The sequence below is a fragment of the Botryllus schlosseri genome, chromosome 13 (genome assembly GCF_051294905.1).
Source record: "Botryllus schlosseri isolate E-star chromosome 13, Bs_hap1, whole genome shotgun sequence".
Classification (NCBI taxonomy): Eukaryota; Metazoa; Chordata; class Ascidiacea; order Stolidobranchia; family Styelidae; genus Botryllus; species Botryllus schlosseri.
In genome coordinates, this window is record NC_137248.1 from 5,043,865 (window position 1) to 5,056,903 (window position 13,039).

Sequence of the window (13,039 nt, forward strand, 5' to 3'; positions counted from 1 at the left end):
CGGTCAACGATTACGTAGGGCTATTGAAATTCAAGTATGTTCAACAACAGTCACTAAAACATTTATTATTGGATATTCCCAACCGAATTCCATACTGCTCTGTGGAATTACAGGGGGTGGTATAAGCCTGCAGTATACTGAACCTAGATCTTATTTCTCAATATCTCACAAAGACGTTCTGGTTTATCTCACCCTCGATTACCAGCTATCTAGATTTTCGATTCAGATCAGATATTGCAACCACGATTATCTGTCGACGAAAAATCATACACCAAATGCTTTTGTGGAAAACAATATTACATTGTGATGATGAGGTGTACCGAGACGCGAAACAATAGCTAACGTAACATTATGTCGTAAAGTCATCATTTAAAAAGCCTGACAAGCTATCAAATTTCTGTTCCGTAAGTATATCTAGCTGAGGAATGAGCCGCTCAATTGACTATTGCTCCGCCCAGCCTGCTAATTTCCCAGCTCATTAAAGGAAAAATCAATATAAACTAAACTTTACCTCGCATATTGAATCAACCCTTTTCATAGCTGCCGAGATGCAAGCTATACGCCATACAATTTGTCCGTATACTTTTCGATCCTAGTATAAATGAAAATAAACTTCTATATTGCATTATGCGCATCTCACATTACACTATTTATACGTCTGCGCTGTCTAATGTCACGAGTCGAGATTTGAAACAAACCGAATTCGATGCGACAAAAATTACGTCGAGCCATTACAATTGCCATTGCGACACCTCCTGCCGATTGCCTCGTGAGGACGCATTATTCATAAAATGAATTCGCCGATGGAGAGTATATTGCCACGACAGTGCGTCCTTTAATTTATTGCTTAGTAAACAACCCGTGTGGACGACTTTCTAATTGTATTGTTGGAGATGTCAACTTATATAAATATATGACTTGTTTATCTTTTCGCAGATCTATCCCGGTTTTGTTTGGTAAAAAGATTTGTATGAAGCTTTAATCATAATAGGCCCGAGCTTACGATGTCTATTGGTAAGGCACGTCTGACAACAAAAGACGAGTCGGTCGAGGTAACGGAATTAATAACAAAACACCGTCGAAACGTCAAGTAGCGTAATCAAATATTGCCCCAGAAGCTAGAATCAGTTATCCACCGTATAGGTAATTGTGCAAAAAATTGAATTCCACGACTGTCCACTGTCCACTGTCCAGTCCAGTGTCCACTAGCCATACTATCTTGTCAAGTGCAATTGGCATACGAACGAATATGATCCACTCGCTGTTCCGTGTAAGATATTTGCAAGCAATGGCTAAGATATCAATGTCTGTCCTCATTCAATTCTACATCACAACGCAAACATCCGTCGCCGTCTTGGCGTCTATAAACTAAATGAGTTTTTCTTTGGCTATTCAATGTTCTGGCAGTTCAGCCAAACGGATGAGGCGTGTTTATTTTACTTATACCGTACAATCGCTATTAATTAGTATACTCTTTGAACCCACCGATGTTGCCACTGCGAAACCCTTTCCTATAAAGCGTTCAAATAGCCATATCCAAATCCAAAAACTTGACCTTTGAACACTAATAAATTGACAGACACACTACTACTGTTTTATGGCGTGTAACTGGCATTGTTTTCCTTGTAGTCGCAGAAGTTACATATTCGAACTTTTTGAGTCATTCATACTGTTTTGGCGTCATAATGAGTGACACTGGACGTCGAATCGAATTCGCCTGGTAGTAGGGATGGTGTGAACATAGCAATTTACAGCGTAGCTGGCATGTTAACTCCGTAAGCAATGTTGTGTTTTGCACTGCCTCCAGTGGTAGCGTACGTATGCTACTGCTTCAACCTGCTTTAATGTGTTTCTCTGTAATCTTCCAGCTGGGACCACAGCGCAAAAGTAAATTAAACTGGTATCAATCGAAAGCAAATTTCGCACTGATTCCAAAAATATAAGTTGAAATGCGGCCCGGGAACTGAAACCCCTTGAAAATCGACTTCGAAGTCAGAAATCGTCATTGTTTCACACAATGGGGTCACCGGTAGACAATCGCCGATTAACTTTTCGTATGATTGTGACGCCACTGAGCGTGTGTGCGGAGACGAGCCGTGCTGTAACGCGTAGCCCAATACGAGTACGGTAGTTCGCGTCCTTGCGCGTTTACAACCTTCGACAAATGCACGGTACAGCACAGAAGCCTCCACGTATCATCGTAGAAGTTACTCACTATTTTTGTATAAATAATGACGTCACTGATCTGTCAGCTTATGGAGTTGTAGTTGAAATTTCAACTTCCATAGTTAGGTCAGCAAAATTTGCACACAGCCCGGTTCACATATTGTCAGCCTGTAGTTCATACATATGTGCTCCCTGCTTTATCAAGTTGTCACATTGCCATTGTAAATATGTTATTTCTGGAGTATCTGCAATAACTGGAAATAAGTAAGCCTACACAGAATGTAAACGTATCAGGCAGGTTTCACTCGTTGGAATGATTTACACTGGGAATCTGCTTCAGCAGAATAGATGCAGTCGTCCTATAGAAGAAAACGTTGCTTTTATATATCCTAATTTAGCAAATTTGGGAATGATCTCCACAAGTATCGTAAGATTGCTTTACTTCGGCTACTATTTACATCTCTGTTCTGGATGACGACGAAAAAGTATTACGCTAGCGATAGGTGTAGCTGTAAACCGCAACATCGATTGTATTCAGATGGAACTCGCCATGCCAGCTACGTTGTAAATTGCTATGGTGAGAACCTCTGAAAGGTTCAGGTTCGTGTGAACGCGAACCTTTTTGAAAGGTTCTGTGTGAACGCGAACGTGAACCTCATGACGTCACGTGACGTCATATTGCTGATTCCGGCCCTACATTTCAGTGAAGTGATTGCTTATATTATTGACCACATAATGCCAGAATGCTGAAGTACATATTGACGTTTTAAACGACGCCAAATGTATCAACTGGGGAAATCAAATGACATCATAGTCCCATAAAACCAATATCTTTCGTCGCTTTACCCACAATTTCGACGAAGACCTGCAAGCGCATATATACGCCTCAACGGTACAATGTATTCGGCGTCTGAGTATTGCTATAGCTTGATATTGATCGGAGTGTAAAACGGGTTTCTGTACATGTTACCAATATTAACCCATTTAAAATTTATACAGCTGTAGCGAACACCCCAATCGCACGGATTATTTTTGATACAATAAACATATGAAATCAAGATTGACCCGACACGCCTGCTAGATTTTTACATTAGACAACTACATCAATTTCATTGATTGGTTAAATAAGCATCATTCGCCAACTACCTATACATGTTACATGTAGTGTATTTCGCTCTTGATGTTGTGTGATTGCGGGTCAAACTCACGGCAGAGAGTTGTGTGATTATCTCTTACTACTATCTCTCTCTCTCGATTCGGTGGATCTCAGCAAGCCAGGGACTACCTCATTCGACTGTCCACTTAGAGCGGGTGGCGAAACGACTTGAGGTGACGTAGCTGTGCCGGGAGACGAGACCGTTGGCTGAAAATATGTGTGCTTTTGGTTCGGGAAGTACGGCTCAATCTTGCGTAGAAATTTCCTGTTACGTAGCGTCAATCTGCCGGAACCGTCCACTTTCACGAGGTACTGGTCATGGTCTCGGCACTGAACCACAGTGCCGGTTCTGTCCCAGCGAAGGGGATAACGACCGTTTTGGTTTTGAATGCGACAGACATCACCTTCAAGAAGTGGTGATAATGGCTTAGTGTTCAACGACAGAGATTCCAGCTGCTTCGCAAATCTGGTACGTAACGTTTGCTCGCGACTCTGCCATAGATTCCTCCATAATGGCCTGATGTTGCGCTGTGTGAAAACTGGAACCCATGCTTTGATCGGCAACGCATCTTTCAAAGTCCTGCCAAATACTATTTCTGCAGGGGAGAGTCCATTCGCAGGGTCGGGGCAATTGCGAAATTGTAGCAATGCCCGAGTAATTGCATCGGTCCGGATGCTGCCATCCTGCGAAATGTTGCCGAGAAGGAGTCGTTTCATCGATTTCACCGCAGCCTCGGCGCGGCCATTTGACCTGGAGTGGTAGGCTGACGACAGCCTGTGGCGCACCCCCCATTTTCGAAAAAATTCCCGAGTGCTGTGCGCAGCAAACTCGGGTCCCCCGTCACTCTCTCTCTAGTAGTTTCCCTAAACGCATGAGTGATCTCGTCTTATTGTTGTTGTGATTGTGCGACGTGCGTGCATGTATGTATCAGCACCCACGTCTTGTGAGTTGTTGGAACAATAGGGATTAGGCTAGTCGATGCGACTGTTCTTTTGTATTTCAGTTTGATCATTTATTACGGTATTTAACCTATGAATAAATGCAAAGTTGCACAAGAGTCACTAAATATTCAATAACGGAAAGCTGGATATTTCGACCAAACTTTTGTAACAAAGCAAGTAAAATACTTGAGATTGGCGGGTGCATGCCCGTTTCGTGATGTTTATTTTTATGCTGCTAGCGCCATGCATAGAATGGTGCGAAGTTGAAACGCAAAGAATTACAAAGAAAGATGATATAATGACATGAAAAATGGTAATCTATGAAAAAGGTTCACAGTCCAGAACCAGGGATATATAGAACTCCGGGATGGCTGACTGCGTCAATTGCGTCATCGCGGTATTACCTAAGTGGGTCCAGGGGCGGCATTACAAAACAACTACCGCACTGCGGAGTCAACCTTTACCGTCACAATTCGAGAGAAACGGACAATCGCGATTACAAAACCATCAATAACGATGACTTCGAGAGCATTTTTACCGCTGACATTGACTTACCGCAAAACGTAGGAATCGAGAGAAAACGTGAACGATCTGCGTCACGAACGTCACTATCCGCGAAGTTCGGTATTACAAAACAGAAATTACCGCAGATTTTTCGCGGTAACTTACCGCTTAGCTACTAGCTGGCGGAGTTGAATCCGCGCTGGAAATTGCAGCTTTTTGAACTGCAAAATCTTAATATTCTACTTCAATAAAGTAAAGAAGTGAGGCAGTAATCGATCTAAAAGGGCATGTCCTGTAAGCTACCCAATTGGGTTATATTTCGTAGGCCTGACTGTTAGTAAAATCAAGCGAAATAAGACAGTGGCGATATATAACGCTTATGAATTGAATTCTCATATACGGACCAGTTAGTGCGGGCACTGAGTAGGCTACCTCGCCGTTTAAAACCTGTATGAATATAACGGGGACTTGAGTTCTATGCCGGAAGCATGCTATTATAACCTACCGAGGTTAGTATTCTATTGCCAAATAGATTTATTTAATATCCACTTTTTAACTTCGGCTAGCATATCATGTGGTCGCCTTGTCAATAAGTAATTCGCTGCCGAACGGTAGAATTCAGTCCGATTCGGTAGGCCTATAAAGTCGTTGCGAACTACGATCAGCGCCATGTTTCCAGAATGTTATACATGTATTGCCGCAGCTGTATTATCCTCATACGAAGTTAAAACTCAATGCACGCGTGATACTTGACGCAGCGGCCTAAAGCAGACAAACTATAATGTACCGTACGCCTGTAATTTTGTTCTCTTCAGAGCAAATACCACAAACAATTAGGGCATTTCCATTTCCCTGTATGTGAAAGATTATCGCAGGTAAATTACAAATCGTTGCTGACCACACAGCATTATAAACCCGTATTTGATGTCATCTTTTACTGAGATTATCGACTTGGCGAAATCACAAATTAGCGCGTTGATTACGAAACGTGTTGCGTCTGGAATTACGAGAGTTTACGTGAGTTCAAAGCGCTCTTGCGTGAGCTGGCCGCAAAATGTTTTGAAATACCAATTTTTACATTATGCGGTAATCGCATTCGAGAGAGCTCGTTACCGCTGGCGGAGATTCTGATTTACCGCATTGTTTTGTAATGTCCCCCCAGATATAGCTCAGTGGTCCAGATTCGCGCATTCAGTTTTGATTCACGTTACGGTCAGCCGCTTCATCTGTGTGTAATTTTAAGTTTTTGAGAGCGGTAGAGGCATATAATATCCATGTTTATGTTATTATATAAAGCTAGAGGTTAACTAGGTTATGAGATGTTCAGGTAGTCTGAAACTTTGCGGTATTAGCCCTATTCCTTCAGCAGCAATTTACTGGTATACCGGTACGGCCATTTACTCGCCTTCGGAATATCTCTGCTTCTGTAGTATCTTATGTAACATGATTTGCTGCGCTGATAATCGTGAGAAGATAACAAAATGTAGAATAATTTCCAACGTTAACATTGATATCCGCAGTATGATTTTGATTACGCCTTGCGGTATGTTTTTCATTTACCGGCATGTTATGCGAATGTATGTCACCATCCAAGGCTGTACATTGCACAAGTACAAGTGTACATTTACACTGTGCCGTGTCAACTATGAAGGCGACCGTTAGGAGGGACTTTGTCAGTTAAGATCTTGTACTATATTCCCATGACATGCCGCCCTATTTCTTGTCGCATTCTTCTTCTATACTATCTTCTTTACTTTCATTCAGTGTGCATGCCTCCTCTTTACATCGCCTAGGCCAAGGTGGGTGTCAGATTCCATAGACTACTCCTTGTCGCTTCGACATCTTCCTGTCTTTTCATTGTATCGCATTTTTGTGGTGCATTGAACTGATAAAATTGCTAATAAACCAATGATGATGATGATGATATGTGAATATGCAGGTAGTGCTGGCTGCTGGTATTGCAGGCTTACCGGTATTCCAGATCATTGCTGGATTATTCCTAGTAAGAATTGGAGCCACTGAGTACACCACCGGTGTGCAAGATTCAAGAGGAATTTCAATTGAGAATAACCAAACATTTGAATCTAATACAAACACAACACAACGCGTCAAGGTCTTTGCAGTTGTGTAAGTGTCCATAACAACTGTTGAATCCAATCCCTTGTTACAGATACTATTCATCAGTAACATGTCTGGTAAAACAAGGCAGGCATATGTTTGTTAATGAGCGGCACCTCAATGCTACAGTACTGGAATTATACTTCAACAGAAGTGCACTGTTGTGAACTACCAATGGCTGACTCCCAGTATATGGCCCCAACATTTGTTGACCATTTGCTCTTACTGAGGCCATGAAGATGCCCACTCCCTTGAATGGATAAGCCAACACAATCGTCAGGACACGAGACGACCCTGAGATACGGCCTGTCTTTACCATATAAACACTTATAGCCTATAGGCTATAGGCCTGTACGATGGAGGAAGAGAAAACTCTGAAGATTGCTTTCAATTTGCAAGGTTTAGTCAAATCGTTGCAATAACGCATGGACCTCTCCTCAGTCGGCCCAAGGTAAGTTTGGCTGATTCTAGTGATACGTTATTACATGAGCGATTTACATTAATCTTGATGTGGTTAAAGTAGTCTGCATTGCTACTCAAGTAACAGTCGTATTCCCGAGCGTACTGGTATTTAAACTTCCTTAAGTAGCTGTAAAGTGAAATGCCTGCAAGGTACTCAAGTTTGGAGATGGCTGCTTCAGAATTACAAGATGTATCTTCGAAAATAGGCAACAACTACTTGAGTACTGCAATGAAGTAGAAGTTCTTCACTACTGACCAACTCTGCATACATCTATATATATTCTTAAGGTTAATTTGTGTCTCTAAATACATCATTTGTTTATTTTTGTTGCAGATTCCGGAAAAACAAACGCGATGTTCCAGCATTTGCATCACGTCAACAGTGGATATCCTGATATATTATACTGGGCACATTCCATTGAAATCTTGGCAAAGATGGCCACGATTTGAATATTTGGATCTCGTGCCTCCTCACCGAGATGATTTTTTTACATGGAATCATCTATCGCTCTATCGGAAAATCTGCAAGACAATGATACTGAATATTTCTCAACTGATAAATGGCATGAAATGCTTCAGGAGGCCCATTCGTGATGTACCGTTAAGCCATGGTGGCAATTTCTTCACTGCGGTCATGAAACTATTTCTCGGTGAACAAAATATCAGCTGAATTCAACAACTGGGTCTACCGAATGCTTCTTGAATTGATAATGATATGTACCGAACTTCTACCCGAGGCTACATTTGAACCTGAAGAGAAGTATCAATAGTGTGTTGATTTCTTGATCAACTTTCATTGAGTGACATAGAAGCTGACAATGCTGCTATCACAATTTCGAGTCCTTACAGGCCGTGCTATCTTTTTGTTATTGGAAATGCTCCATGGCAGGGGTGCATTTAAAATAAACGGTGTTTGAAATACTATGTTTAAAACATGCTTTAAACAGTGTTTTAAACAAAGGCCTTTTAAAAAAAATTCTTCCAACGTTGTAAAATTATGCCATAATTGTGTAAATACTTTCTAAAATACGTGTTATATGAGCCTACGGACGATTACCACCCGATATAGCCGACTAATATCGATATGGGATGGCTGGAACCCTCAAAATAGTCGGTTCAACGGCAATAGCACAGATATTTCGTCAAAGGAGCTATATTTACACTATATTTGCAATTGTCAATGTCAATCCAATATGACGTCACTATTGAATATTCTTGACGTCATGGCTTAAAAAAAGTATATTTTATACAAGGGCCTGGTTTTAAATATGTTTGTTTTAAATGCAACCCTATACTCCATGGTAATTGTCGGTTAACGCGAATTGAAACGGTTGATTTAATCAATCCTATTACCCCCCCCCCCCCATCCCAGCTGCAAGGTTTCCGACAATGGCTTGTAAATAGGTAGAAGACGCAGATATTATTCGTTATTCACTCTGTTATTTATGGCCTGCTGCAGATTATATGATGTGTAGAAATTAAACACATTCATGATTTACTGAAATTCAGAGTTGTGATAGTTTACTTGGTTGGCTATACAGCAGTGTTGAACTTTACTAGGTTGGCTATACAGCAGTAAGGTTGTGATAATGGAAGAATGTCTAGCTTAACTAACTATTCCGCAAAAGGTTGAGGATCGTTATTCTAGAAACAGCTGTATTGCTAGCTTGCAGAAAAGTGGATATTTCGAGGCAGATTGTAGGTAACTTTCTGGACCTACTTAAGGTAATGGCCAAAATGAAGTCAGCCATCCCGGAGTTCTATATATCCCTGTCCAGAACCTACCAAGGTTCGTTTGTGAACGTGAACCTCTAAATTCCTGAGGTTCACACACAGAACGCGAACGTGAACCTCACGTTCACACCATCCCCACCTACTAGGCCTAAATATCTTTGTCGATTGTGCACTGTGCAGTGTTCACAGTCCTCTAATAATCACCAGTCTGGCTGAAACACTACTTTAAATTGTTTCGATAACACTACTTTAAATTGTTTCGATCATTCGACACCTTCCTATCCTCTGTTCTTATCGCAATGTCGTATTGAATTGGTCAAAATACAAATAAAGCGAACCAGAATCAGTCTGCCAATTAGATTGACTCTTTGCAACAAGGCCGGTGGAGAATTATATCCGCGCTATATATCGTAAGCAAGGGGTCGCGAGCAAGAAAGTTTATTGCATTCGTTTGCGCGTTATCTGGAATGTCTTCAGCTAACCGCCGAGCATGTCCATGTCCATTGTCCACTTGTCCAGTCCACATTTAAATCGAAATACAGCTAGCAATTTCGAAGAAAAAACTGCGACATCGGGCACTATAGGCCGAGGTGGATGCCAGCTAAGAGGCTGCAACTGCAACCGCAACTGATCGTTCGGCATTTTCCTGTCTGTTCATTACATCGTATTGTGCATTGTGTGTGCCTTGTTCAGATAAAAATATAATCTGACGATTATTCTACTAAATCAACACTAGTCAGCCCTCAAGATTACCGGACCACATTCTGACACATCGACCTCGCCTACCGACACATGCCAGACTTGGGCAACTAGAAAATTTTCAGCTTCTCTGAATTAGATTGGAATTAGAATTAGATCTCCACAGTTTTTTCCAAATTAGATTTGAATTAGAGCTACACAGCTTTTTCCTAATTAGATTAGAATTAGAGCTACACAGTTTATTTTTCAAAATGGATTAGAAATAGAATCACTGAATTCGCAAAAACTTGGAAATTGAATGAAATTGTGAATGGGTAATGATTACAGCAAAATCAGTTGATATGAAATCACAGTGCGTGGTGCAAAAGACGTCAGGCGACAAGCGCCACATCTTTTTGTTAAATAAACAACAACAACAACAACAACAGTGCATTCCCATAACCATGAGAATGGTTAACTTCTGTAGGCCTATACCAGCTTAATTGGCTCGATTTTTACTATACCAGGGGTCACCGCAATTGCGGCGGGCGATCTGATTTGAGATTTTGGAAATACGCGAAATAAAACATTTTGAAATGCTAAAATTGATTTCAGTTTCAAATTATTGTTGTTGTTTCAAAATAAGCTATTCGCCTGTGCCCAACAACACTATTCCACACAAGCTGAAACGGCTTCGGCGATGGCAACAGCATTCCATCGATGGAGACTGGAGAGTAAGCGGATACCAATAATAAGCATATTGCCTTGTCGTGCAATGGCTCATAGACTTCGCCAAGACAGAGGCGCTCAGAAAACGACATAGGACGTCCCCACAAGATCAATCTTTAGGATGAGATAGTATTTCAGCTAGTATCATGTCTGGCTATAGCCCCAATATCGATTCATTAGTCGTTGGAAAGCGTTGTTGGGTATCGACTGTCGTACGCAGCTCAAAAAGCCTAGTTCAAAATAAAATGACGTTTTCACGTTTATAATCATGATATTTATTGTTGTAATTGTAGCCTACTACTAAAATCTTCCTTCTTTTGTGGTAACCATGAGCATCGCCCATGTTAGTCAGACCGGCGTTGTACTAACGTAAAGTGTTAAAAACTAGAATGTTGTTCGCAGACTACAAGCTACTATGCTAGCAGGCTATTATTCGTCATAATAACTACTATGACTGCACGGGCACGCTGTAAGTAAGGCGTTGGCGGCTTGGCACTGGATGCCCCTGCGCGATAAGGATATTCTTGTTAACTCGCTGCAATATTAGGTTTACCATATTTTGAGACTTGCAAAACCGGAGAAGAATTCTCAAAAATCGGTGAATTTTTCCCACTTTGTGATCGGTTGACTAAAAAAAAGGTCAACTTTCCGCTCAGAGCTCAAAAGACAGTTTTTCTCTCCACATTGCTATAGTAGGCTTACCATATTTTGGAAATCAAAAAAGAGGACACTTTTTCAGAAATTTGCAACTTGCAAAACCGGAGTGAAATTCTCAAAAACCGGTTAATTTTCCCCACTTTGTGATCGGTTGACTAAAAAAAAAAAAAAAAAAGGTCATATTTTCGCCCAGAGCTAAAATCACCGTTTTTCACTCCGAAATACCCGTCGGAGCTTCACTTCTGTGCTGATATGCGGCATATCACTCACAATTTGCTCTAAATCTGCTCTAAATCTCAAAAAGAGGACAAAATCTCAAAAAAGAGGACAAAAGGGCGTCCTCCGAGGACACTTTCAAAAAAGTCAAAAAAGACGACAAATCCTCTTAAAAGAGGACGTATGGTAAGCCTATGCTATAGGTGGTTGACTAAAAAAAAGGTCAACTTTTCGCTCAGAGCTCAAATCCCCGTTTTTCACACCTAAATACCCGCCGGAGCGTAACTTCTGTGCTAATTTACGGCATATCACTCGCATTTTGCTCTAAATGTGACCTAAATTTTCAAAAATGAGGACAAAATCTCAAAAAAGAGGACAAAAGGGCGTCCTCCGAGGACACTTTCAAAAAAGTAAAAAAAAGAGGACAAATCCTCTTTAAAGTGGACGTATGGGAGATAGTGTAATGGTTATGCGTCCGGCTTCTCGAGCGGTAGGTCGTGGGTTCGATCCCCGGCCGGGTCATACCAACGACTCGAAAATAGGTATACGCAGCTATCCTGCTAGGCACTCGGCAATCACGGATAGAACGGAGGAGAAAAAAACGGGGGCGCAGACTAGATGACCTCATGGGGCCGTATCGCAACTCCGTCGTCAAAAGCATCTCGATGGTGCAGGCGAAAAAGAATATCATCTCTCTCTCTCTCTATCCCTATGCAATATGCCTCGGACAAAGAGGCATTTTCAGGAAACAATAAATCTAGAATAGAACTAAAATTAGAGCATGGGGACATTTCACAAATTAGAATTTAAATTAGAGCATATAAGAACATTTCACAAATTAGATTAGAATTAGAGCATGGGGACATTTCACAAGTTAGATTAGTATTAGAGCATAAAAATATTTCACAGAATGGATTAGAATTAGATTACTGGCATTTCGCTCTAATTTAGTGAAATTAGACAACTAGAAGTCTGACACATGCAGCATTCATTTTCGTCGCTTCCTTTTATGTTATCCTTTCTCAAATCCAGTGTGCACAGGGCATTCTTCTTATTTGCGTGCTGCAGGCTAAGGTGGGAGTCTGATTAAAATACTACTCCAATAGTCGTTTCGGCACTCTCGTATCTTTTCATGTCGCAATCTTGTGGTCTATTGATTTGATAAAAAAATGAATATAACGAAACGATGATGACCATAATTCATGCGACAGGACTAATTGATTTAGCACCGTTCCAGTATGCTTGAATCGATGCGGTTTTGTTTGACTGTTGCAATTTATTTGATCATCGCTGCATAAGCACATTGAACAGTTTCGTTATACTGGCCTCTTTGCTTTATGAATTCAACTGATAATACCAAGTATAAAAGGAGCCCAAGCTGCAGGCAGAACGGTACAGATTTTGGCATTTAGTTCATCACATACCTCATCTAACCACGCTCTTCAACTGATATTTGTCAGCAAGTTTATATCGCAATTGTTTTATACTCAGGGTTGAAGGTGATAGGCTGATCAAAGCGCATCATCGGTGAACAAAACCATCAAGCATCCTTTCACCCAGTTACAGCACATACTACAAACAGTGAATATTCCGCACGAATCCTGACTACTTACGTATGACAATCTAATATTGAATCACCATGCTAGATGCTACCTAATTGCTGGAAATAGAGTAGCA

General features: G+C 41.1%; 1 protein-coding gene and 1 long non-coding RNA gene across 2 annotated transcripts in view; one reads left to right on the forward strand and one right to left on the reverse strand.

Moving 5' to 3' along the window:
* The window catches only part of LOC145453621 (uncharacterized), a 181,558-nt gene that overhangs the window by 133,713 nt on the left and 34,806 nt on the right, over window positions 1-13,039 (reverse strand). The window lies entirely within an intron of this gene.
* Window positions 5,950-8,852, forward strand: LOC145454103 (uncharacterized). The gene is made up of 2 exons (XR_013920042.1): window positions 5,950-7,337; window positions 7,683-8,852. It is a non-coding gene; the product is annotated as an uncharacterized LOC145454103 (long non-coding RNA).